Source organism: Peromyscus californicus, unplaced genomic scaffold (genome assembly GCF_007827085.1).
Source record: "Peromyscus californicus insignis strain IS unplaced genomic scaffold, ASM782708v3 Scaffold_13__1_contigs__length_99412109, whole genome shotgun sequence".
Classification (NCBI taxonomy): domain Eukaryota; kingdom Metazoa; phylum Chordata; class Mammalia; order Rodentia; family Cricetidae; genus Peromyscus; species Peromyscus californicus.
In genome coordinates this window covers 81641225-81669215 of record NW_026294424.1, presented here as the reverse complement: position 1 = coordinate 81669215, position 27991 = coordinate 81641225, and the positions used below count along the sequence as shown (strand labels likewise).

General features: G+C 44.1%; 1 protein-coding gene across 2 annotated transcripts in view; it reads right to left on the bottom strand.

Moving 5' to 3' along the window:
* Slc4a4 (solute carrier family 4 member 4) overlaps positions 1–27068 on the bottom strand; it is a 337951-nt gene extending 310883 nt beyond the window's left edge. For both annotated transcript variants that reach the window (XM_052735335.1, XM_052735337.1), the window contains exon 1: positions 26960–27068. The gene's annotated coding sequence lies outside the window, so the exon portion shown is untranslated. The remainder of the gene's footprint in view (positions 1–26959) is intronic.
* Between the last annotated feature and the right edge of the window lie 923 nt (positions 27069–27991).

The window sequence follows — 27991 nt, the reverse complement described above, 5'->3', positions numbered from 1 at the left end:
GAAAGAGACCCTCAAAATGCCAGGCACTTAGGTAAACCTGAAACTAGGCCTGAGTTCTCACGGCAGATGGAGAACAGAATCCAGGCTGACTCTATGATGGCAGACACACTGTACAAGCAAAGATTGTCCAGCCTCTATGTTGTCTCCGTGGGCAGCCAGTGAGACCCTGGACAGTGGACCAACTTCTCTGATGATGCCACACTACAGCTATCACACCCATGAGTTTAGCTGTAAATCTTACAAACGCTGGCCCAGGTAACACAAATAAGTCTCAGGTTTCTTTCTGTCTGTGTACTCAACTGCAACGAAGTAACTTGTGTCCGACCTAAGACCAGGGAATGCTATGTGGTTCCAGTAAGACCCATGGAGCATGTCAAGCTCTTTACAGAAAAAAAAAGAGCATTAGATAAATTTAAGCAATACTATTACTTGCTAGTTGAGTCCAGGATGTAAACTATCGTGAGCTCCCTGTGTGTGTGCAAGACTACAGAACACAGCAACATTGAGCTCCTAAACACTAATACCTCGTGACAGCACAAACATTTAATGTTAGCATTCATGCACTAAGACTCAGAATATATCTCTATCTCCCTGGCTAACCAGCCTCCAGACTGGTAATCTATCATCTGCCATCACGGTCTATACACTGTTTTCAGTTTCAGGGGTCAGAAATAAAGACTTCTGTACTGTAAATAAAGTAAGGTAAGGCCAGACCTAAATTTATCAGCCTTTAGAATCATCTGAGAATTACTGTGCCATTTTGTCATTAAAAGCAAAATAAGTGATAAATCAGTTTTAGTGGGCCAACCCGAGTCTAGATTTTTGTAGGAGTAAGCAAAAGAACAAGGGAAGTCATAAAAACATAAATGCAGGTTGGAGAGACATCCCCATTGAGCAAAGACCTGAGAACCCCACATAACAAAAACTAAGCATAGTAGGGAAAAAATACAAGCAAAGAGATCACTTGGATCCCCAACTCTGGGGAGGTGGAAACCAGCAGATCCCTGGAGACCACTGGCCTGCCAGCCTGGCCTACTTGGGCACTTCCAGGCCAGTAAAAGACACTATCTCAGAAAAAGTATGCACACGTTGCCTGAGGAACAAACCAGAGATGGTCCTCTGGCCTTCACATGCTCATGCACACAAACCCACATGCTCCAACACACATACAAATGCACACACATGCCAGCACACACACACACACACACACACACACACACACACACACACACACACACACACACACACATATTAAAACAGGTGTGTGCACAGAGACACAAAGAAAAAAAACTTTTTAATAGTAAAAGGCATAGGATGAAGTCACATACTGAAATACAAGATACTATCTGAAAGCAGCAAAAGCCAAATGATTTTACAAATGAATAAATGTTCCCAGAAGAAATGATGTTTTTAAGACGTCCTAACTGGGAGTTTTATCATATTTCAGTTTGAAGTCTGTCGAAACTCTTCGACGGTTTTTGGAACTCTGTATATCACACCTTTCTAACTCCAGTCCAGCCTACTTGGACAATTTTTTATTAAATACTTACTCTGTACCAGTCCCTGCCAGAGGCTGGCGACATAACAAACTTCGCAAGCTATAGCTCCGTCACTGTGGAGATCCTGGGCTGCTGAGGAAGAGACACACACAGCCAGAGGTGTCGCAGGACTTCTAACTCCGGAGAAAGAAATACACGTGCTCAAGATTCAACAGCATGTTTCTTCTGACTTTTTATCTAAAAGCATAGCGTTCCCAGTGACAAGAAGGAAGCCTTCTAGGTTGAGTCACCTTCCCAGGGCTTTTACTTGACTTAAGAGGCAGAGCCAGGTGGATCTCTGTGAGTTCGAGGCCAGCCTGGTCTACAGAGCAAGATCCAGGACAGGCAGCAAAACTACACAGAGAAATCCTGTCTTGAAAAAAAAAAAAGAGTGGGAAGTAGAAACAGAGATGATGAAGAAGAGAGTGAGATCACACAGAGCATGCTTTTTGTGAGGAAAAAACACACGCAAGATGTTTTGCAAGATATTTCCAGTGTTTTCTTTTTCTTTTGTGTGCATGAGAGTCTATGTGTATATGTGTGCCCATGAGTGTCTGTGTGTGTGTGCATGAGTGTCTATGTGTGTGTGTGCATGAGTGTCTGTGTGTGTGTGCATAAGTGTCTGTATGTGTGTGTGCACATGAGTGTCTATGTGTATATGTGTGCCCATGAGTGTCTGTGTGTGTGTGCATGAGTGTCTGTATGTGTGTGTGCATGAGTGTCTATGTGTGTGTGTGCATGAGTGTCTGTATGTGTGTGTGCACATGAGTGTCTATGTGTGTGTGCACACAAGTGTCTATGTATGTGTGCATGAGTGTCTGTATGTGTGTGTTCACATGAGTGTCTATGTGTGTATATGTGCACATGAGTGTCTATGTGTGTGTGTGCATGAGTATCTGTATGTGTGTGTGCACATGAGTGTCTACATGTGTGCGCACACAAGTGTCTATGTATATCTGTATGTGTGTGTGCATGAGTGTCTATGTATGTGTGTGTACATGAGTGCCTGTGTGTGCATACAAGTGTCTATGTGTGTGTGTGTGCATGAGTGTCTGTATGTGTGTGTGCACATGAGTCTCTGTGTGTATGTGCACATGAGTGGCTGTGTGTGCATGCACATGAGTATCTGTGTGTGTGCATGAGTGTCTATGTATGTGTGTGTTCATGAGTGTCTGTGTGTGCACACAAGTGTCTGTGTGTGTGTGTGTGCATGAGTGTCTATGTGTGTGAGTGTGTATGGGCATGAGTGTCTGTGTGTGTGTGTGTGTGTGTGTGTGTGTGTGTGTGTGTGCACACATGCATGCAGGTGCCCTGGGAGGTCAGAAGACATCAAATGTCCTCAAGCTGGAATTGTAGGCTGTTAGGAGTTGGCAGGCCTCAGTGCCAGGATTTGAACTCCAGTCCTCCACAAGAGCAGCAAGAGCTCTTAACCACTAAGCCATCTTTCCAACCCCTTGATTACTCTAAAATAATTAATAATAATAATAATAATAATAATAATAAATACATATACATTGGCCACAAAGTTAATTAAACTCCAAAGGAAGACACAACTTCATCAACTTTTCCTGAAACCGTTGACTGGGCTCTAGGAAATTTACCAAGTAGGGTGAAGTCATTTCTCTTGACAGTGTCTGAGTGAACGCCACAGTGCCCTCCTTAAGCCAGATATTGGTTATTCCTCAGCCTAAAGACAGACCATGCTGGCCATATCCTCACTCACTGTTCACAGAAAGACTATGAGTTCCAGATACGTAGCATCCACTGTCCAAAGCAGCCAGCATCAGAGACTTCCCCAGAGTGAACCATATTCAGCCAGCAAGTGAACAACCAGACGGGCTCCACCACAGAGGCTCCAAAGAATATCCAAGACAAGGGTAAAACCACTGCAGGCAGAACGGGCCTTGAAAGACAGAAGGTGGAGGACAGACAGAAATGCAGAAATAAACAAGGCCGCGGAGTTCAGGCGAGAGAGAGGATCCATACATGTTTAATTTTCAGAGACCTTCACAGACAAACGTCTTAGGAAACTGAGTCCAAACCATAGAAAGCACGAGCAACCCTCCATGAAACACAAAACAACCAACTACAGCAGTAGTAGTACTAGTAACAAAGCACTGTACGAACAGCAGGAATAACCAAAACCAGAGATCATTGTGTTCAGTTAAGAAAGCTAGGCTCAGACAATTATCACAGACTTTCTCACATCTAAAATCCAGAGAGGAAAAAAAAAACACGAAAATAGAAGGGAGACCGTTAGGAAGAGGAACAGGGGAGCAGTGGGAAGTGGGGAGTAGAGAGGGTACGAGTGGCGACTAAGGGTAAAATGTGTCATATGCATGTATGGAGCTGTCACAATAAACCTCATTATTCTGTACAACCAGTATACACTAATAAGAAACTTAAAATAACAGCAATAAAAACATAATAATGAAACAAAACACCAGAATCTCCTAAAAAGCTGTAAATAATAATCAAAGGGGAAAATCATAATTTACTTTCTCCATTTCCAGGCACTCATAAATTTTTATCATTACTAAAAGCATTTTCATTTCAAGTCACTAACCGCAACAGAAAAGTCAGCTATCTTTAAAACCTAAATCTACTACGGCTTCCCACAATACTTAGGGGAGAAAAAGAGTGTATATGAAAACCAGATACTGTACAACTTGAGTGTGTCTAACTCTGGAGAAGAGCTGGCAGGCTGAAATGCTTGGAACAGTCTCGAGAAAGACCTAAGAAGACAATGAGAATATTCAGAATGTACCACACAGGTCTCAAGGGTGACAAGAGTCCATCGTACATCTCTACCATCCATGTGAAAGAAGGAGAGGCAGCTAGAGCTGCCGCAGCATGTGAATGCACTCTGCCCTTGAACCCGCTCTTACAGCATCCTTGTAGCGCTCTGGAAGACAGTGCGGCCCGGCACAGGCTGCACACTTGTTTTTCCCAAAACACTACAGAGGGCTCAGAACAACAGATAGCTATTGAACTAGAATGCAACGATTAACTTCAACAGTTAAAACCAAACTGGGCGGGGGGGGGCTGGGAATATGGCCCACTGGTTTAAAGGCACTGACTGCTCTTCCAGGGGACCTGGGTTCAATTACAAGTACCCACAGAGCAACTCACAACCACGAGTAACTCCAATTCCAGGAAACCTGACGCCCTTTTCTGGCTACCACAGGTACTGCATGCACATGGTGCAGATACATACATGCAGGCAAACACCCATTCGTAAAAATAAACAAGTAAATAAAACTACTTAAAAAAAATACTGTGTTCAATAACACCGAGTAAGGGGAGGCCTTTTAATGTGCATATTATATTGCTACCTAGGCCATACTTAATCTGACCATGGAAGAATATCTCTCAAGGGTAAGGAAGTTTGACATTGATTTTTCAAGGAGTTTTAGGCCTGCCTAAAGAGCATGAAACCATTCCAAATGTTTTTGTTTTTCCTAACCAAACATCCCAAGTAATTATGAGCCAACTTCAAGTCTGAACACAAGAGGTAAAATTGAAATACTCATGTAAACCTTTGACCATGGCTTTAAGAATCACCTTAGGTTTAACTGAGGGTCATCTGGAGAGCATCTAGGGTCCTCTAGTAGGAACAAGCAGGAAAACTACTCGGGCATCCCAACTTAAAACTATTTCTTTGTTTTCTATTCAGTCTAAAATGAAATGCTGATTTATAACAGAAGAGTCCAGCCGGGCGGTGGTGGCGCACGCCTTTAATCCCAGCACTCGGGAGGCAGAGCCAGGAGGATCTCTGTGAGTTCGAGGCCAGCCTGGGCTACCAAGTGAGTCCCAGGAAAGGCGCAAAGCTACACAGAGAAACCCTGTCTCGAAAAACCAAAAAAAAAAAAAAAACAGAAGAGTCCAAAACTGGACACAGTGGCACACATACATAATCCCAGAGGCTGAGACAGGAAGATCTCAAGCTCCAGTCATGGTGACACAATGTAGTGGTTTGAATGAGAATGGCCCCCATAGGCTCACGTATTTGAATTCTTGTTTTGCAGTTGGTGGAACTGTTTAGGAAGGATTAGGAGGTGTGGCCTTGTTGTAGGAGATGTGCCACTAGAGGTGGGCTTTGAGGTCTCAAAAGCCCATCTAACTAGTTCTATTTATCTATCCATCTATCTGTCTGTCTATCTGTCCATCTGTCTGTCTATCCATTCATTTATCCATCCATCCATCCATCTATCCATCTATCTATCTATCCATCTGTCTATCCATCCATTTATCCATCCATCCACCCGTCCATCCACCCAGCCACCCACCCACTCATCCATCCATCCATCCATCCATCCATCCATCCATCCATCCATCTGTGGTTGTTGTCTCAACATGTAAGCGCTTAGCTACTTCTCCGGCACCATGCCTGCTTGCCTGCTGCTATGCTCCCCACCATGATGATCATTGACTAACCCTCTGAAACTGTAAGCAAGCCCTCAATTAAATTCTTTCTTTTAATAAGTTGCCTTGGTCACAGTGTTTTGTCACAGCAATAGAAAAGCAACTAAAGTTCACCCTGTCATTAGAAAAAGAGTCATTATGGTAACAATGGAAGCAGATGACCACAGGAAAAACTCTGTAACTGACAAATCAGTAGACGGGACTGAAACTCAAGACACACAAAATAAAGAACCAAGCCAAGGGAGCATGATAAATTGTAACATCACAACTTGCTTCCAATAATTTTTCTATGTAATTAGTTAGCAACCTATCTGGAGATGTATAATAATGACCAGTTTCCATCATATTAGTTTTTCAAAGAAAAGAAGCAAACCAAAAACTTCTTCACCTCGGATGCTAACGAAGGGGAAAACAGATCTCACTTATTTTTCTCTATGTGAGCTATGCCTCCACGAAGGTCTGAGCCGCATGAGGTGGCCTGGAAGACCGTGAGGCCACTCAAGGGGTATGCAGAAGCCAACTATGTTCCTTTCCCTCCCAAAACTTCCTTTCCCACCTAAAGAGGGTGATCATATCAGCTGATTCATTAAATGGCCCATTTCAGTTTTTTAAATGCATTTCAAATCAGGGATCTCAGTTAAATATTTTTATTTAAAAAAGGAAGAATGTTCAATACCCACCAAATTATCAACTAGGACATTAGTATCAAAGCGAGCATGCATTTGGCCCTGTAGACACACTCTCCCTTAAGAATATGGAAACAGTTGTAAAATGTTCTCTCTCCAGCAGGATCTGGGAGCCTTTGGAGAATATGATCAAAATATGTTGATTAAAACTAAAAATATTTTAATTAAAAGGAATATGGAAACACCCCTGACAAATGTGTCCTCACATGAAACTACAGGGTTCTGTAGTTTTTATAATCCTGAATTGATAAATGTGCCATCAAAGGATCCTACGTCTAAAAGTAAGCTGAATTACAAGTGTCCACTGAAGTTGTCGTATCCTTCTAGGCACACTTTACTCAGACCTCATGACATGACTAGCAGCAGATGAAACAGATTTTATCTCTGCCTCTTCAGATTTAATATACTGTGGTTAAACATGTGTACTGGTTTCAAGTGCATCTTTACACTTCCTGATAAAACTAAAAACACCAGATTTTCAGAGGTGATGTCCTGGAGTCAACTGGCTGTCATTTCTTTTTTGTTCAGATTTTGGAGGAGTAGAGAACTGTTATTTGGATGGGATCCTATAAATATTCTTAAGGAACACTGGTCTATGCCCAACATTAAATGTTTTGTGTATTTTAAAGCTTGAACACCAACAGGAATACTTTGAAGGCATTTCTCTCCCATAAACACACACACACACACACACACACACACACACACACACATTCACGAGCACGCACCCACACCATATACAATATTTGGCAGTTCGTGGATTTTCCTAAAGCCCAACTGTAGGCCTCGAGACCTCTAGGTTAGTAAACACCGCCTGTGTTGGTAAAACAGTGTGAGTCAATACTTCAGTAATTTCTAGGATTTCACCTCTCTGAACTGACAAGGAATCTAATTCTGCCTTTAAAGGTACTTATCACACACTCAGCATTCGTCAGAGATAATTACCACAGCATTCTTTTTGTTGTGTGGTAAGGTGCTCAAAGCATAAGGGGATTAATTGCTCTCAAAGCAAGATCCCGGCTCTTTCCTATCTCAAAGGTTGAGAACCTGAGCTACAGGCCACAGTGACTTCATTCTGATTCTCCCCAGAGAGCTAATCAGTAGACTTCCTGTCGCTGGCAAGATGAACCAAACAAGCCTGGAATCAGACTGACTACTCAGGTATTGTCTAGGAGGACAGAGTCGCCGCTCATGCAAATTCCAACCCACCTGTCTTCCTCCAGGCCCTTGCCCTATGGCTCTCTGCTCACGGTCCCTCTCTTCTCAAACCCTGTCAGATATATTACCAACAGAGTCTCGGATGGTCACTGTGTCCCCTAGCTTAGACTCTCTGGAAAGAAAGGCAGAAGAAGGTATAGGAAGATAGTCGACCAGGGTGGGGGCGCAGTTAGGTGGGAGGAATGATTTCTAGCGCACTATAGCCAGGAGTGTAACTATTGTTTGCCTATAACTAATGGAAGGTTCCAGAACGGAGAACAGAGAGGATTCTGAATGCTCCCACGAGAAATAAGCATACGAGGAAAGGAGAGGAATGATCTATCTCTCATGTGATTACAGGGCGGTAGTCACGCTGTACCCCAGAAGTATCTATAGTTATTATGCATCTGTTACATTTTAAATACAATTAAGTCACCATCATTCAATCTGTTTCATTCTGTAACGGCTTAATATAATTTCATTCCTAACATGACTCATCCAGGTCCTACCTATAAAGCACTGTTAGAACCACATAGTCTACACTGATTATACCTCAGTCTCCAAAATTAAGTTAATGCTGGGGGCCGGGGGTCGGGGGGGGGGGGGGGGGCTACTATGTGGAAGAGTCATTCCTTGATTAAAAATATTATGTGACTTCTTCAGGGACCACTTACAGGTGTTCCTCATAATCTCACTGAGTTTCCCACCTTGTGGGTATGAGGTAGCTGTACTTACCGTAAATACTAGACTCACTAATATTTACTATTCCATTTTTCAAAAGCAACAAGTACTACAAAACGGTGCAGGCAAAGGTGAGAATGCGAAGTGAAATTCGGGCTAGGAAGATGACCCAGGTTAAAACACGTGTTATTCGAGTGTGAGCTCCTGGTGTAAATCATCAGAGTGCACACACACACACAAAGACACATGGTGAACAGTCTGCACTCTCAATAATCCCACAAGGGAGACGGGAAGCAGAAGACTGGAGATCCTAGACGCTCCAAGGGCAGCTAATTTGCCTTATACATCAAGGAGACCTGGCCTCTATCAAGGTAGAGAGTAAGAGCTGATACCTAAGGTTGTCCTCTGATGTACACATGCACACTGTGACATGGGCAGGCCTGCACAACACACACACACACACACACACACACACACACACACACACGTCAAGTCAGCATAAATGGTGAGAAGAAAAAAAAAAAACTTTCCAAGGGTTCAACGTCCTTGATTATTTTTTTCTTTGATCCTGCAACTAGAAACCAGGACGACGCTGAAAACCCCGGTCACCTTGGAAAGCAAAGACACCCCTAAAAATAAAAATAAAAAATAAAATCAACATTTCCAGGCTGTCACATAATGGTTTCCTGGTACACAGAAAGACATGCTTGCTATTCTACCCCCACATGGGAGCTGTGGCAATTAATTATTCAGCATTTGCAAAGTGCTTTGAGAATAAGAAACTAAGTGCTAAAAATCATCATCAATTTTCAGCAAATCACACTGAAAGTGAGCTCACAGTTTGCTCTTGGAACTGAACCATTAGCATAAAGGTCCCTGTTTTCCTTTTACCTTTCGTTTAGACCATTAGACCAAAGTTGATGCCCATATGGAAGTTTCCTTCCCTCTGGCCAACCTCTGAATACCTTGTGGATAAGAACTAGTCCTTGATTTTCAGAGAAAATATAAATTTTAATATTGTGGTTTTACTGAAATTTATCATCTTTACTTATTAAGTACCCTTCCTCTTTTGTGGCTTATATAAGTTAGGTAATACAGCAAAGTTATTAACACACTTCACTCGTGAAACTTTGTAAGTAGTTTAAACTCTAGTTTAATGTACTTCTTCTGTACAGCATTTCAGCAAACATTCATGTATGTATCCATGACTGTATGGTACATACAGTTACACAGTCTAAGAATTGATTAAACTAGCCGGGCGGTGGTGGCGCACGCCTTTAATCCCAGCACTCGGGAGGCAGAGCCAGGCGGATCTCTGTGAGTTCGAGGCCAGCCTGGACTACCAAGTGAGTTCCAGGAAAGGCGCAAAGCTACACAGAGAAACCCTGTCTCGAAAAACCAAAAAAAAAAAAAAGAATTGATTAAACTTTACATTCTAAATGAAAGTAATAAAGCAATCCATCAAACTACCGAAGAGCACTGGGTGAAAATTTTTTCCTTCTTAATTATAAGTTTTTCTAGCTTGTGTTTATACAACTCGTAACTAAGATTGAGTTGTTTTTCAACAAAGTATAACCAAAACCCACATTTTTAAAGACTAACTTACAGGGCTGGAGAAATGGCTCAACCGTTAAAAGCACTGGCTGCTCCTTCAGAGGAGCTGAGTTTGATCCCCAGCACCCACAAGGCAGCTCACAACCGTCTCCAGTCCCACAGGATCTGAAGCCCTCTTTTGGCCTCTGCAAGCATCACCTGCATGGGGTACCCACACATATGTGCAGACAAAACACCCATAAATATAAAAACAAATAAAAACTTAAATAAGCCCATGTGTGGGTATGAGAAGGGCATGAAGAAGGAATAAGAGAGAGAGAGAGAGAGAGAGAGAGAGAGAGAGAGAGAGAGAAGGAGAAGACAGGACATTAAGCAGGGATGCTGAGGTGGGGGTTTTTTCTGCTTGTTCCTTTTTCTCATTAAATAGTTCTCAAGCTGCAGTTGTAAGCTAAACTGCTCAAAGTCACCACACAGTAATTTCAGTCAACTTGGTATTAGACTCACAAGGGCAGAGTCATGCTCACCTGCCTCGACTTTGGAGGCAATACCATTCACTGCCTCTTATCTCCTGCAGAGTAAGAAACGAGCCACCCAAATATCATAATGTTGTTTTGCAATTTAAAAGCTAAACTTGCATAACTTTCTTGCATGGAATTTTTGCCAGTTTGACAAGCCTCACTACAGTGTTCTTAAAAGAGTAGTTTACCTGTTTTTGTTGTTATTTGGTTGTGTTGGGGGGGTGTTGTTTTGTTTTGTTTTGTGGGGTTTTTTTTGTTTTTTTTTTTTCAAGACAGAGTTTTTCTGTGTAGCTCTGGCTGTCCTGGAACTCACAGAGATCCACCTGCCTCTGCCTCCCAAGTACAAGGCATGCACCACCATTGCCCTGCATCGTTTATGTGTTTTAGTCCCCAAAATGCACAATTTTAAAAGTCTGTCTTAGTTCACTTTCTGTGGCTATGATTAAAAACATTGATCAAAACCACTGTGGGTGAGAAAGGGGTTTATTTCAGCTTCCAGGTCACAGTCCATTATTGAGGGAAGCCAGGGCAGGAGGTTAAGGCAGGAACCTGGCGGCAGGAACAGATGCAGAAGGCATGGAGGAGTAGCTTACTGGCTTGCTCAGCTTGCTTATACAACCCAGGGCCATGAGCCCAAGAATGGCTCTACCCACGGTGGGCTGGGCCCTCCCCACATCAATCATTAATCAAGAAATGCCCCACAAACATGCCCCACAGGCCAATCTGTTGGAGGCAAGTCTTTAATTGAGGCTCCCTCTTCCCAGATGACTCTAGTTTGTGTCAAGTGGACTAAAACGAACCAGCACAGACAATTTTGCCTTTATAAAGAGCTTATTATGGGATGAGTGCTTCCCACTCACCACATTTAAACATTAACACGTTTACACATGTACTAGTTAGCCTTAAATATGTTATCTGTATTCATTCCTCCCAATTCATGTCTCCAATAAAACACAAAAGGGAGATCTTAACTATGTTCAGCTTTCTTAAACTCAATAGGGTGTAAAATTAAATAAATAAATAAATAAATAACAATTGCTATTTGCTGAAGTGAGAAGATCTCCATTAGGTTCATGGCTCAGAACCAAAAATAACTATGAGATTCTGCATGGAACCCAGAAAGCTGGTCAACGCAGAAAGTAATAAGAATTAAAATAACACAAAATTTCTCATTGACTGGGGTTAATGCTGTGTATTCCCATAATCCTCTTCTTCTAAAATAGCAGTTTATAATAAATATGTAAATCAATCACTTTCCATGGATCACTCAAACCATTCTCACTCCAACAAATAAATAAATAAATAAACAAATAAATGAATGAATAAATAATAAATAAGACCCCGACAAGCCACTTAAGCTGAAGTGGAGGCTATATTCAACAGAAACCTTTAAAATACAATTTGGGGGCTGGAAAGGTGGCTCATTGGTCAAGAGCAATTGTTCTCTTGAAGAGGATCCAAGTTTGGTTCCCAACACCCATGTAGGGCAACTGACAAATGTCTGAAACTCCAGCTCCAGGGGCTCTGGTGCCCTCTTCTGACCTCTGCAGACACCTGCACTCACGTGCACATACTCCTGCAAAGACACATGATTAAAAACAAAATAGACCTTTCTTTTAAAAGACCATTCAAAGAAGGCATTACTTCCTCGTCTTCCACTCCACTGGCTTCAGGAGGATATGCCAATCCTTAGCTATGGATCCACACTTCACGTGTTTCGTGACTATTTCTGCTTTCATGTTAATGGGCAATCAGAAAGTCTAAAGAGAAGCATATGACACAGCAACCACACATGGAGATCCATTTCAAAGTGCTTTGCACTCATGTCACTAAGGAGAATGAGTTAACCATGCCCTCTGCTGAGTGAGAAATGACCCAGCACAGGCTAAAGCCCACAAGAACTTTAATTCAAAACCAAATTTCTAAAACACTCGAGGTGATCCACTCTATATTGGTGTAATTTAAATATTGAAACAATAAAAAAAATGATTTCAGAATGTTCAAGGAACAAAGATATTTAATTGCCAATGTACATTAATTGATTGTAATATGTCTTCATGGAGCACCAGGGCTCACTCGCATTTTCTCTCTCTCTCTCTCTCTCTCTCTCTCTCTCTCTCTCTCTCTCTCTCTCTCTCACACACACACACACACACACACACACACACACACACACACACATACACACACACACACACAAACATACTCTTAAAATTTTTACCTGCCATATGATCAAATTCTTTAAATTTTAACATCATTACTTACTCCCTTTGGATCTTTGCAGGAAATGTATATAAATACCAATAAGATATATAATGCATTATAATGCACTAAATTATCTCTAATATATTGCCAGGTGTTGTCTTCTTAGAGGAAGAACTAAGAAACATTAATAATGAGAGAACTCGGTTTCAGACTCACAAGAGTCATATTACAAGGGGGTAGGAGAGTTGAAAACATCAAACAGCACTCCCTGTGCACTTTTCTAAGTACTACATACCCACTAACTTACGTAAATCAAGGAAACTGAGTGAGATGAGCTTAGCTGAGAACTGGGAACATGAAGCCACCAGCCACGAGGTATTGAGCACCCGGGTGCTGTGTCTCCAGCTGTGGTTTCCCCCACACAGCATGGAGGCATTTCTACAGTCAGTGGGCAGGTGAGTCAGCTCTGTCTCGCTCCAGAAACTACCTTAGGCACAGAAAGATAATCAGTGGAGGGTCACGGCCCCTCCAGATGCTGCCTGTACCTCAGGACTGTTGTGTAATAATCTTTCTGTACACTGTGAAGATGTGTCTTCACCAAGGCACCTTCTGATTGGTTTAATCACCCAGAATGGGACAGAGGTAAAAGCCATGTGGTAAAACATAGATTTTAAAAAGATATGGGTTAACTTAAGTTATAAGAGCTAGCTAGGAACAAGCCTAAGCTATAGGCTGAGCTTTCATAATTAATAAGTCTCTGTGTCATGATTTGGGAGCTGGGTGGCAGGACAGGACTGGTTAACTAACATAAAGTTCAAAGGTCTATTCTCCTCACTTCGAAGTGGAATACCTCAAGGGTCTCTGGAGGTCCTGCTGGGGACCTGTTGTTGTTCTTGACTTACACTCCGACGTCTCTCTCTCTCTCTCTACTCACTCTAACTTCCTCTCTCGGCACAGGATCCCGTAAGCTTTCTGTACAATCTTGGAAGCTGCTCATGGCACCCACATCGGGAGACAGTGCTGGAAGTGGGATTTGAACACAGGCCCTCTGGCTCTAGAGCCCACAGTCTTAAATGGCTGAAGAAAGTACTGACAACTGCAGAGGATCCAGAAAAATCACAGAACTTTCCACAAGCCGACAGCCTGCAGGTACAAGGAGGTTTCAGCAACAAGATTGAGATCGGAGCTGAGCATCATCCCAAAGCCTCCTCCTGCACCCAGCGTCTACTGGCTCTGCCCTGCATCCCTTCTCTCGTGCCCTCTATGCAGACCTTTGTTGATTATCAGTGTCCATGTGGGGATGTCACTTTTCTCTCCAAGGTACAATGAGCCACACTTTTGTAAAAAAAAATAATTAATTAATTAATTAATTAAAAAATAAAATTTTAAAGTGCTATCGTTGTCTAAGCAGAGATCAAGGCATAAGGGCATAAGAACATGGACAAATTGGTTAGCAGCAATCACTCCACACATCTCCACCCTGGACACGCTCTCTGAATTGTACAATGAAGATCAAGAGAAGCAGACAAAAGAGAAAATCATTCAGTGTGTCATTAAGATGGGAGATAAGAGTGTGCAATTCATTTTACCATGATGACCATCAAAAATGTTTTAAGACATTTTAATTTGGACCCTAATTAGGTGAGCTTCAGTAATCAGGAAATGCTACTGAAGTCAATACTTGACACTTCAACAAGAGCAGGGAAATGGACTGCTCCTGTTAACTCAAGCAGACAGGGTCACAGATTCCCAGAACCAGGCTCCTCGAGATACCACTGCCCTCTCCTCCATCCCTGAAACTGTCCATGGCTGCAGCCCAGGCTGCAGGCATTTGCTGCATCCTGTTTCTACTCAAGGCACTATACTCCCTAAGTTCTTACATCCCTGGACACCACCTGAGAACTGAAGCCCTGAGTTTCTCCACAAGACTAAAAAGTTACACTTGCAGCAGCAACCCAAGCAGAAACCTGTTGGAAGTCTACATGCTCCAACCTGCTTTTCCCTGATGCTCTGAATTTTATATCAAGACCTTATGTCGTTCAAGCTCAATATGTCCATCATCCATCACAGAAGCTAGAAGCTGCAGCCAAGGGGGAAGACGTGACATACTGGACAAGCTCTAATTTATGAACACACTGTTACACTGCAAAAAGTTATACAACACAATGACTGTGTGGATGAGTGAGTGTGTGTGTGTGATGTGTACACACACATTGGTACAAATGCACACACCCATGCACGTGCATGTAGAGGTCAGAGATCTACACTCGGTGTCTTTCTCATCACTTTCCGCCACCTAATTTTGATACAGGGTCTGTTTCCAAGCCTGGAGATCAGCAATAGTCTATAGTGGACAGCCAGTGAGCTCCCAGAATGATCATGTCTCCACCTCTCGCCACTGGCATCACAGGCTTGCTCTGCCATACCTGGCTTTTTACGTGGATGCTGGGGATCCATCCTCAGGTACTCCTGTTCATACAGCAAACACTTTACCCAGTGCGCCATCTCCCCAGCCTCAGATAATGATTTTTAAACTTTCAGAAAATAGAATTTACCTCATTTGTTTGGGGAAAGCAAACAATTTCTGGCTGATGGAATTATTCCAAATCAAGAAATACTATGTAATCATTTCCATAGCATCGAAGAGACTGGGTTCAGAGAAACTCCACAAGGTTCATGTGCTCGCTTTACAATCCTGGGTAACGCACATACATTCGTGCCTTCTGGACAAGGTAAGAGCTGAGACAAGACGTACCAGGGAAGACACCTTCCCAGAAATTGCCATGACCCTCCATCTTCAAGATTAAGGTTCAGTGTAGCTAGAGTTTTCCTGCCTGGCCCACAGTCAGGGCAAATCTCTTGTCACCTGCCAGTCCCACAGCCGCTTAGACCCGACCAAGTAAACACAGAGACTTATATTGGTTACAAACTGTATGGCCGTGGCAGGCTTCTTGCTAACTGTTCTTACAGCTTAAATTAATCCATTTCTATAAATCTATACCTTGCCACATGGCTCGTGGCTTACCGGCATCTTCACATGCTGTTTCTCATAGTGGAGGCTGGCAGTGTCTCTCTGACTCAGCCTTCCACTTCCCAGCTTTATTCTCCTCCTTGTCCCACCTACACTTCCTGCCTAGCCAATGGCCAATCAGTGTTTTATTTATTGACTAATCAGCAACACATATGCCATACAGAACATCCCACAGCAGTTCAGGGACACCTTGCAGTAGCAGCAAAGAAGAGAGGCGTATTCCACACCATGAGCTGAACTAAGTTCTGTGGAAAGAGAATGGCTCCGGGTAACATCCTGCACAAAGAGAGAGCAGCCACCAGAAAAATCAGTCCTATTTATGTCCATCTTCTCTTCCCAATTGTATGACTACACATTCCCCTGGAGATTTCGCAGGATCCTCTCCCTTTAGAGAAGCTAGTTCCTCAGTGAGATAAGCAGTTCTGATAAGCATCTGCTACATAAACTCTGACCATTTTTATAATAAGCTGAATTCTCTCTGTTATAAGTGGCACTTCTGGTTCTGGCACTTTCAGACCTGAGGAAAGTACTCACAGCATCACAGTCTTCAGTGAAATCTCATCTCAGACTTCAGATGGCAGTAGTTCTCAACCTTCCTAATGCTGCGACCCTTTAATATAGTTCCTCATGCTGTGGTAACCCCCAACCACAAATTTTTTTTCAAGGAAATTATTTTTGTTGCTCCTTCATAACTGTAGTTTTGCTTCTTCTATGAATCTTCATGTAAATATCTAATATGCAACCCCTGTGAAAGGGTCATTTGACCCCCAAAGGGGTCATAACCCACACAGGTTGAGAACCACTGGGTTATGACCATAAGCATTCCTACAGCTCTGTCTGTTCTCATATACTCATGATGTGTCCTATATTTCTCCAAACCTTTCCAACCATGTCTATCTAGAAATATAAGATGAAACCCTCTAGGGAGTATTCTTTTCTTAATATATATTTCAATTTTGCATGTGCATAAATATTTTGCCCACATGGATGTATGTACACCATGTGTGTGCAGTACCAGGGCAGGCCAGAACAGGACACTGGATCCCCTAAAACTGGAGTTACAGATGGTTTGTGAGCCATCATGGGGATGCTGGGAATTCAACCGGGGTCTTCTGCAAGAGTAGTACACTTCTTCTATCCACGGCCACTATAGCATCTCTCCAGTCCCTCAAGGGAGCATTCTTGATGACACTTCATACAGTCAGGAGTATGAACACATGGACAAGGAGTACTTAAAAGCCCTCAGTAAGAGATAATTAAGCTCAAATATATGTCCAAGTGTATTGTTTTTCAATATACTAATGAGCAGTGAAACATACTAAGAGTTTGCTAGAAATATACATACAAACCAAAGATCAGCTATAAAGCACCTGACTATGTCATGCCTTCACATATATTGTAAGGCAAGTTAACACACACCTAACACAGGGACATGATAATATTCTCATGCCTGCTTTCAAAGATTTTGTAAGAAACATCTGGACTTAAAACTCCTAGTCCTCTAGGCAAAATATGATCAACATAAAAAAAAAGTTTGAATGAAAAAGCATCAAGTTAAGATGTCTTTTAGGAATCTTAAAAGTGGGGGAAGGTGGACAAAGGATATGAAAGGGAAAAAAAACAACTTCCTGCACTACATTTTTACAGCTTCTTGCTAGCCTGCAATGACTCCCAAAGAAGCTGGCCTGAAGAGGTGGCTCAGTGCTTAGGAGTACCAGGTGCACGATGATGGGATTGAAGTTTGGATCCCAGCACCCATGTAACCCATGTAACCCATGTAGTCAAGGTGATCGGCAAATGCCTTTACGATCCAAGGTCTCTGAAGACCTCTTCTGTTCTCCACAGGAGCACTCACACGTGTGTGCATACACACACACACACACACACACACACACACACACACACACACACACACAAATACCTTTTAAAAATAAATAAAACAAAAAACCTTTTTAAAACACTACTAATACTTTTAATCTCCAATAAGTAGTAAGATTATATATAATACAGAGAACAAATACAGCAGTCATATCAAAATGGGCTGTTTTCCAAGGAGCAGTATCAGAAAACAAACACTTCGAACAAAGTTTTACCCCAAAGTTGCTGGATCCCAAACCTCATTAATAAGAAATTTCACTTACGCCGGGCGGTGGTGGCGCACGCCTTTAATCCCAGCACTCGGGAGGCAGAGCCAGGCGGATCTCTGTGAGTTCGAGGCCAGCCTGGGCTACCGAGTGAGTTCCAGGAAAAGGCGCAAAGCTACACAGAGAAACCCTGTCTCAAAAAACCAAAAAAAAAAAAAAAAAAAAAAAAAAAAGAAATTTCACTTGAAGGGTGATGAGGGGCCGGACAGCAATGAGCCGCAGCTGCTACCCAAGTCGGTCCCTCCAGAAGTCCAGGTCAGAGAAAGCAGGCATTTCACGGATTTTTGCTGGAACAGCTAGAGCTAGCCTAGGCAGCAGCATGGGGGATGCACTGTCCACACTGAGGAAGCACCCAGCATAGAACAGCATGGTCACCTGTGAGCAAGTTAAAGTGCAACTCGGAAGAGCGAGCACTCAGAATCAGAATTCACAGCCATAAGTTTTAGCAGGGAAAAAAAAAAAAAATCCAAGAGCTGGAGCTTTATTTTCTTCTGATGTTTTTGGATGGCTTTTCATTTTATTTCTCGATGCATTTTCAAGGGAAACTGTCTGATCTCATTTATCTAAATCCTTTTGACACATTCCTATCTGCCTTCCCTTTTCCCTGGCAAAGCAGCTCAACTTGTAACTGCGCAAACGTGTGAGCTGTGTGTTTCTGCTCGATCTGTTAATGCTCAGCAATTTCCAGAGGCGATTGTGATCAGTACTTCAACAAGCCTCCCTACCATGAGGCCCAACTGTCTGCCGACGTGGTGAGTGTTCATCTCACATTCCTAAGGACAGTCTCCAGAGGTCAGAGGAAGGAAGGAACACGCCAGGCAGTGCAAGGGCTGTCTGGCTGCGGCTGTAGTAAATGCACCTCCCAAGACGAGGACCTCAGGAGTGCGGCTATCAACACCCAAGGTCCTGTAAAGCTTGTATTAAAGACATCAGGACTATCCCATCAAGTCATCTAGATAACAGATTTCCCTGCTGAGAACACTAGAAAAGAAAGGATGAATTCCCTTTTCTTTTACACCAGTTTAGATACAAGAGCTGTTGTAATCCGATTCTTTAAACAATTATCCTTTGGGCTAGAGAGATGGCTCAGCAGCTAAGAGCACTGACTGCTCTTCAAAGGACCCAGGTTCAATTCCCATCACCCACATGGTGGCTCCCAATGTCTGTAACTCCAGTTTCAGGGGAATCTGTGACCCTCTTCTGACTTCATTGGGCATCTATCTGCACATGCAGAAACACACTTCTATACATAATTTTAAAGTGATAAATCCTAATTAGAAACTACATACACACATCACTATCCTTTAATCCCAGCACTCGGGAGGCAGAGCCAGGCGGATCTCTGTGAGTTCGAGGCCAGCCTGGGCTACCAAGTGAGTTCCAGGAAAGGCGCAAAGCTACACAGAGAAACCCTGTCTCGAAAAACCAAAAAAAAAAAAAAATCCATAATATCAATCTTTTGAAAATCCCAATTGCTGAATAGGCACCAGAGAGAGGACCCTGGCTGCCAACAAAAATGTAGCACAATCCACATATTCCTAAATTGATCAGTATTTTTTTTTTTTTTTTTTTTTGGTTTTTCGAGACAGGGTTTCTCTGTGTAGCTTTGCGCCTTTCCTGGAACTCACTTGGTAGCCCAGGCTGGCCTCGAACTCACAGAGATCCGCCTGGCTCTGCCTCCCGAGTGCTGGGATTAAAGGCGTGCGCCACCACCGCCCGGCTTAAATTGATCAGTATTAAGCACACCAGTTTAACCTCTCAAAATGAAATCTCTCACAACAGAACCTAAGTGTTTCTGAAGAACTTCTCTCTGAAGTTTAACAAGGCCATGATCACACTTGGTATTTATTTCTATTTTTCATCACTTTATACCTGTACCAGAAAACCAAGTTGGCCTACAATACCAGAAAAGTCCATTTCCCATTTAGTCAGCCCATCTGGGTCAAGCACACATGACGTATGCCACCTAAAATGTAAGCATCCCTATACATGTAGCCTGGTGTGTGATCCTGGATGTGTTACTTGGAATACCACAAAACAGTTACACTTAAGTGATGAAAACAAAGCCACCAGGAGTGCCAACAGCTCTACAAAGCAAGTAAATAAATAACACCAATACGAAAGAAAAAACTAACAGCCTTTGAGTAAAAAAATGTCCACATAAGACCATCATCTTTGTGTTGCCAGCCTAATTTGCAAAGTGAAACCTACCACTGATCTTCAAAGCCCCACATGATCCTCCAAAAGAAACACTCACACAAATTTTAATTCTATTTATACTAAAAGAAAAAGCATGCCACTAGGCCACCTTTCTGGCAAAAGAAGAAGTCTCGAAGTCAATCCATTAGCTGAGAAGCGGGAGTCAGAGCTGCTGGTTCACCATGCTGGCTGGTGGAGTGTGCTCTGCTCCTTGACTTCAGTGTTACAATTTGCATAGGTGAAAAACACTGTATCCACACTGAGTGGAAAAGGTTCTTTACAAGCTCCAGCTTTCAGCTAACGTTCGTCCTTAAATATTCAATTCTGTCAGCAACATGGCTTCTAAAGTTCAGCACTGGAGGAGCCCCTACGGCATTCTAGATCTGGAAATTTGTTGCCTAGCACTCTAATTACAGAAGCTAAAAATATATAGTGTGTAGGCTTTGGGGGAATCGTCCATGGAGTGCAGAACAAGATAATCATTTTTCAAGGGTGCTTTAGGTTTGGTGTGTGTTACATGGGACACAGACTTAATATGACCCATATAATGAACTGGGTGATCTCCAACTGCTGGCTGTTAGACTCAATTTCCAACCTAATGTTTGATAACCCCTGTTCAAAAGTCAGTGTTAGCCACAGGAAGTAAAAGTCTTAGAAACACGGTTTGAGTTACTCAGGGTAAGAACCTAAGAGAGATAATGAAATGTGTTGTTCATTCACTAGGCCAAACATTTATTAATATGCCGGCAACTGCTCTCAGTGCTGGCACAATTCAAGTCAAGAACCAAAAGCACAATGATGATAATAACTAACATATGTAAAGTTCTGAACAAGGCTTAACAAAGTGCATGTTGTTAGGGCCTGAAAACTCCTCAGGGAATTGAGTTTTATAGTGACTTCAGTAAAGGGGAAAAAAATTAAACCTGACAATTTTTTAATTCCCCAAATCAAACATGAGCAGAGATGCAAGTCTGCAACTCCTGCACCTTCTGAATGCAGGTATCTATCGAACGCTGGGCAATGCGACATTACAAGATGTGTTACTGTTGTGTGCAGTTTCTGTCAAGCACAAAGCAAATTCTACATGCTTTTGAGTACTGGCTGAAAGTTCGATTTCAGGCTGGTTTTTTGTTTTGTTTTGTTTTTTAAGGACTGGTTTTCACAGATTGCTACCACTTGGGACAGTCAAGTTCAAATGTTCCTCATTTCTTTATATACTGACTGTACTTGGCAGATGAGTGAGTTTGCCCGATTAGCTGTGCTTTCTAAACAAATAAATGAGTTTCCCAGGTATTAAAACCTTCCTCACAAGGGATAATGTATTAGACAGAAATTTTAGGAGCAAAAAAAAAAAAAACTAATAATAATAACTAAACCAAAAGTATACCCAATAAATATTTGAAAAAGTACTCTCAACAATGTAAACTAAATCCATGATATAATGTACTCATATATCTACAGACCAGGTAAAATGTATAAAGCATATAAGGCCCACTGTTCATAAAGATTTTTATGGCACACTTTCATTCAATGCCAGTAGGAGGATGAATCTGTATCAACTTTGAGGGAAGACACCATCTACTAAACAAAACCTAACAACTGAACTCAACCCACACTGAGTTCTCCACATTTTCTAAAAGATGTATTCAGGAACACCCATATTCTCAGCACAATCCAAAGCAGACAATATTGAAAACCAGGCAAGTTTCCATCGAGAAAGAAACAGATAAATGTGCCATGCCACTCCCCAAAAGCAAAACTCCTTAGAACAACAAGAATAAACAAACTTGCTACACACCAATCAAGAATGACTCTCCTAAACATAGCAGTTAACAAAACAGGTCAGACCCACAGGCACGTATCACGCGGTTCGCTCATGGAAAGCTGCGTAGCCCATCAAAGTAACCCACAGCCTCAGAAGTGAGCAGCTACTGTTGAGGGAAGCCGTCGCTTAGCCCGGTGGGAACAGGAGACTTATGAGTCTGCCATTGGCTTGTACCCCAATGTGGGCGCTGGCTACAGAGATGTATTCACTCAAGTAGATGATTGAGCTGTCTGCTGATGTTTTAATGGCATTTTTGATGTTCTGACTACATATTGCACCCCAGTAAAAACTTAAATAGATGAGGCAGAAGAAAGGGGAAAGAAGATGTGGTGAGGGAGGGGTGCCACACATGACATTATCAGGTCCCGGGTTCTATCCTTTGGTTCTGCTTGTGGACTCCTGTCCACCTCTTCCTTTACTACCAGGCTGTCCACTCACTCGGCTCAGCATCTTCTATGACCTACCATGGTCAGTCCATCTCTAACAGGCTGTCCACTCACTCGGCTCAGCATCTTCTATGACCCGCCATGGTCAGCCCATCTCAATCTTCTACTTTCTTGTTTACCGTTGGCTGTGGTATTAGAGGTCGTATGACAATAACTCAAATGTGCTTCATATCCGCAGACTCTACGGGATCTCCTGAGTGACAGAGCCCTCTTTAAAATATATGTCTTCTCTCTGGCTGCTCAGAGCTTTTCTGGCGAGAGAGCATGCCAAATAGATGGCCATATTATTACATGCCATCAGTCATTAGATCTCCAAAGCAAAGCTAGAATTAAGTAATAGAGAAGTCCAGACCCCTCAAGTTAACTCATTTAAAGATAGTATAGAGCAGGCTATTCATCAGGGAGTACAGTTACCAAAGCAAAAAAGAATGCCCCACTTCCTATTAATGACATTTGGGAATGCTTTCCTATCTACGTCACTCAAAAAGGGGGGGGCCAGGTTTCAACACATTGTAGCTCTTTCTCTTTTTGCATTACTGGCTGTTTTATTTTAATACCTCCTCAAAAGTATCCCAGAAACTCTTTCTAGAGCTTTTTTTATGCTTTGTAATACAAATTCAACAAAGCAAGAAGAAAATAAAACTCAAGATGTCAGTTGTTGAATACTTATGCCCTTCAAAGTCTTAACTTCATGTAACTTACTTCTGTGTAGATTCTACATGAACATAAACTTGGCTCCCAAGACTAAAGCTAAAACTGACTGACACAACCAAGCTGAAGACCTACCAGGACAACACCTCTAGCATTGATGAATCTAGAACCTCAGAGTCGGAGCAAGCAGGCACCGCTGCTGTAGAGAACTGCCCAGAGGCGATGGAGAACATCACATCAAACGGAGTGAACTTTCCTCTGCTCTGCCCTCTTCCTGTGGGACTAACATAACACTCATTCCCCTTCACCATAGTCCTTCGATGAAGATGTAACAGCATTCTGCAGATAGGATGTGCATTCCAGCCTCCACCAATAACTTTCCAGGATTTTTTTTTTCTTAAGTAAAGTTCTCTGTTTCAGTTTTCTAGTCTTCCAAATAAGCACAATAACTTACTCTTATGTCTGTTTGAAGGTGGTTTTACTATTCCTATTGTGACTATTTTTACTGCCATCTTTTTTTTAATATAGCACCTAATTCAGAGGCAATAAAGACATCATTACTAAGGAAAACAGCACCGAGAGCATCCTGTAGAAGACTGGAAAAAACATTTTCTCACTTCCTTTTGTAGCAGGTAAACAAAGGCATCATTATTCATCCTCTCACCATCCTTGGGGTGCCTTAATTGTCACTGCACTTCCTGGACCAGAGAAATGGGGTCCAAGTCACTGTCTCGGGGTCATTATGGTAGTGGTGAGTGTAGCAAGCTGGGCGGTGGAGGCGCACGCCTTTCATCCCAGCACTCGGGAGGCAGAGCCAGGCGGATCTCTGTGAGTTCGAGGCCAGCCTGGTCTACAGAGCGAGTTCTAGGAAAGGCACAAAGCTACAGAGAAACCCTGTCTCAAAAAACTAATAAATAAATAAATAAATAAAATGAGCAACCTCTGAATGTGCATGTTTTTGTGTATAAACAAGTAGATTAGACAGTGCTGTGTAAAAGACTGTCCACATCTATGGCTGGAAAATAGCTAAAGACACGCAGTGGTGAGTATATGAAATACCTTCAAGTTAGGACCCAAGTGTTCATGACAAAAGTGTACCGAGTGTGTAAATATTGAAAGTTAGGCAAAAATCATCTGTATACAACTTACCCCTGACCTTATATCAAAGTAACAGTATTTACCCCCTAAAATTCCTATATCCAAAAGTAGTAATATCTAGTTTAGTAAAGTCTTATTTGAGTCCTGGATATCCTTTAACTGTTCATTTTGCTAAAGGACTCTATTAAAAACAAATTTCATGGATCTTAAGCTGTCCTGAAAAACAACATCAGGTAAGATAGATGTTCTGCTTCCAGCTTCCCCTGGCTAACCAGTCATGTACCCCGATTCCTTCCATTTTGCAATTTAAAAAAAAAAAATTCTTGGAAACTTTAATCATCATTAGATTTTCCTGTTCTCCACTTCTTCTTTCCAATCCAGACCTGATTATGCATCAAATCCAGGCGTAGACTTTATTCCTACTGTCCAAAATGAATGCCAAAGAACAAGCTGATGGAGAGCCCTTGCCACACTTCAGTGGCAGTGAATCCTCCCGGGACTGGCTCCCCTAACAATAGGAGTCCTCATGGACTGCAGCGCCCTCAGAGGCAGGCAGGGAAACCTGATTATCTACAATGATTCACCAGCTAAAGTGTGTTTCCTTTCCTTCTTTAAGTACTGTGTTTTCCTTTAAGATGTGAGCTATGGCCAGACTATCATGCATGCTATCGGAACAAGAGATCAGAATCTTCAAACTGTGCTTGCCAGAGCTCAGTGGAAAATGAGATTACCACCAGGGTGAGCTGGGAGATGTCCCAAAGGTTGTCTGGTTTCCAGCATGTTTTTCCTCTACTACAATTGCCTGTCGTCCTTTTATACAATATTTCTATAAATCCAAATGTCTTCTAATCACTTAAAATAACAGCACTTGCATGCAAACACTGCAAGCTTTTTTATGTTGACAAAGTGAACAAAAAGAAATACATCAATCAATTGAGTATACTTCTGACCACCTGAAAGGCTCGTGTGTTTTTAAGCCTTCAAAAATCGCCCCCAAACAAAAAAAAAAAAGATATTGAAATTTTCATGCTGTAAAAGTAATACAAAGGGTTGAAGGTTTCTGCTTTCTCAAATATACCTGACACTACCAAAATATCCCATTTTCTATCTCTCACCCCATCTGTATAAACGCCCTATGCCCCAAGAACCACAGTGGTTAAGTTTCCTGCCCTACCTGTGTATGGGAGTTTTGTGCTATCTTGCCTAAACTCGGAGATGAAGGCAAAACCATTCTATTTTACAACATAGGAGATCAGAATCCTATTTAGATCCAACTTTAAAATGAAAGTAAAAGTTTGTTCTCAGTTATGAAAAGCTTTAGAAACTAGGCACACTTCCTTTGAATGAAGTAGAAACAACTTCAGTCCAAGTACAGCAGTGACCGGAAAGTACTTAATGCTAATGTGACCTACACGGACTAGAGTTCTTCGAAACAGGTTTTTAAGAGTCCAGTACTAGACTGGCTTCCAGAGAGAATCTATTCAGATCACAATGAAAATGAGCCCCAGTGAGCAATATTCACTTCAATTTAGATAATACTGCAACCCTAAGTCTCAGATAAAGAAAGGGGAAGCTTGGTGCCCTGGGTCGCCTCAAGAAAGAGCCTTTCCAGGATTTGAGACTACGTTAGTGTAGCCCAGTGTCAGGGAGTTCTCACTAGGAGCGAGTTGGTCTGGCACTGAAGTGCAAGGGGAGAGAGAAGCGAGTGGAAAGCAGGAGAGAAAAGTGCTTTCAGCTCTTCAGCTTCAGACTGGAAGAACTTGCTGCAGGCAATCATGCTGAGAAGAAGGTGGGGCCTCCCGGAGAGAGAGGAAGGGCAAAACTACACATTTACAGGGAACCCTCAAATGCTCTACCGGGCTAGAGCCGGGGCAGAAAGGCTTCCCTGGCGTTTCCCAAGTTGAGGTCCACCCCCGCCCCCCCATTCCCGGCTTTTGTTCTCGGAGAACTTTCCTCTTTACCGCGCTTGCTGCAGTTACCCGCTGTCGCTCAGTGGCTGTTATTAACAGACTGGCAAAGGCTGAGTGAAATGCACTTAGGAAAGGAATCACCTGTCCTTGCCAAGACGCACACGCTGCCCAGTACCTGAGCGAGAGCTCCGCCGTCGCCAGCCAACAGAAATCCCAGTTTAACCTCTGTCTACCCCCTTGCAAATAAATGTGTGTGCCTTTTGCAGAGAATCTGCCTGACTCACCCCCGCCTCCGGCGTGCCAGGGAGAGATGTGAGTGCCCGGTCCTGGAGCGGACAGATGAGTGGGGATGGCGGCCTCGATGGCACTGTCTCCCCAACCTCCGCAGCTTAAAGATCTGGGGGTGTGTCCCCCCTCAGGCAGGTTCTCAGCTACACTATGACCACCCGGGCTCAGGGGAACACAAGTGTCACTGCTCCCCAGCCTAGCCGGGGCGTCCATTGGCCCCACAGTCGTGGCAACAACGCCCGGTTACGTGCAGGCGGTTATGCAGTAGGGGGAAAACAACCACCCAAAACTCGTCATCTGAACGCTAAGACGGAATAAAAAGTACTTTTTTCCGCAGTAGCAGCAGCGTCTACACTTCGCGGGCGCCCAGCCCAGGGGATGCCCGGCCCGCCACTGACCTCTCTCTCTCTCTCCTCTCTCTGCGTCCCTCCCTGGACGCGCCGAGGCCGTCCGAGCGCCCTGCGGGACCAACCCCGGGGCCCGCGCCCGCCACCCGGTGCCCACCGCGCGGGCGAGCCTTGGGGACGTGGCCGACCCACCCCGCCGCCGCTCGGGCCACTCACCTCCTGGGGTCGGGCTTCCGTCGCTCCTCCAGCTTGGCGACTGAGTGTGAGGCTGCAGCGGCCGCCGCCGCCGCTGCCGCCGCCGCTGCTGCTTTCGCCGCCACCTCGGCCGCCGCCACCTAAGCTCTGCCCCGCGCGCCGCCGGGGCTGGAGGCGGGGGGGACCCGCGGGGACCCGGGCGGCGTGGGCTGGGAAGTTGGCGCGGCCGGTCGCAGCGCGCGCGGGGCAGCAGTCGCAACTTTGGCGCCGGGTGGGTGGCTGCTGCGCGCAGGCTGCGCGCCCCGGGGAGGCGAGCGAAGGGGGCGAGGGCAGCCGCGGGAGGGTCGGCTCGCCGGGGGAAGGAGCGGCGACGCGGAGCGGAGCTGCGGGCCTCGGGGAGGGAGCGGCGACAGCGGGGCGGCTCCACTCTACTCTGCCTCCCGCAGCTCCGGCGTGCGCGCCCGGCTCTCCGTGTGCCTGCCGAGAACCGACGCTGCAGCCGCCGCCGGGCTCGGGGACGGGCTGGGCGGCCGAAGCGGTAGGGCGAGCGCGAGCCCGCGATCCATATTTAAAGCGGCGAGTGGCCTCGGCCGGCCCCCTGCCCTGCCCTCGCTCGCGCCCGCCCGGCCCCCTCGGCTCCCGGCCGCCGCTCGGCGTCAGTCGCCCGGGCTTCGGCGGCGGGGAGGGGCCTCGGGCCGCGCCGCCCCCGCTGGGGGCTCAGCACGCCGCGCCCTCCTGGGGCTGGACTTGGGGGCGGGAGCGTGGGGGGGGGCGGGTTTCGGGCCGGGGGGGGGGGGGGTATCTGGCTGCCGACCCCGCGGCCTCTCCTCTCCAGCCCAGACAGAGCTGGTTGCTAGGTTCAACGTTTCATCTGGCTGGCCTCAGTTCCCACACCGGGGAGAACCTGAAGTTGCATGCATTTCCCAGCCCAGATCATTCTGGATGCTACTTTACAAAACTTGGGGCGTGTTTGTAAAGAAAGTGCTGCCAGCCCTCAGTGTTAAGTCACCATATATCTTTATTGGCAAAGGATGTCTGGGGACACGGTGGACC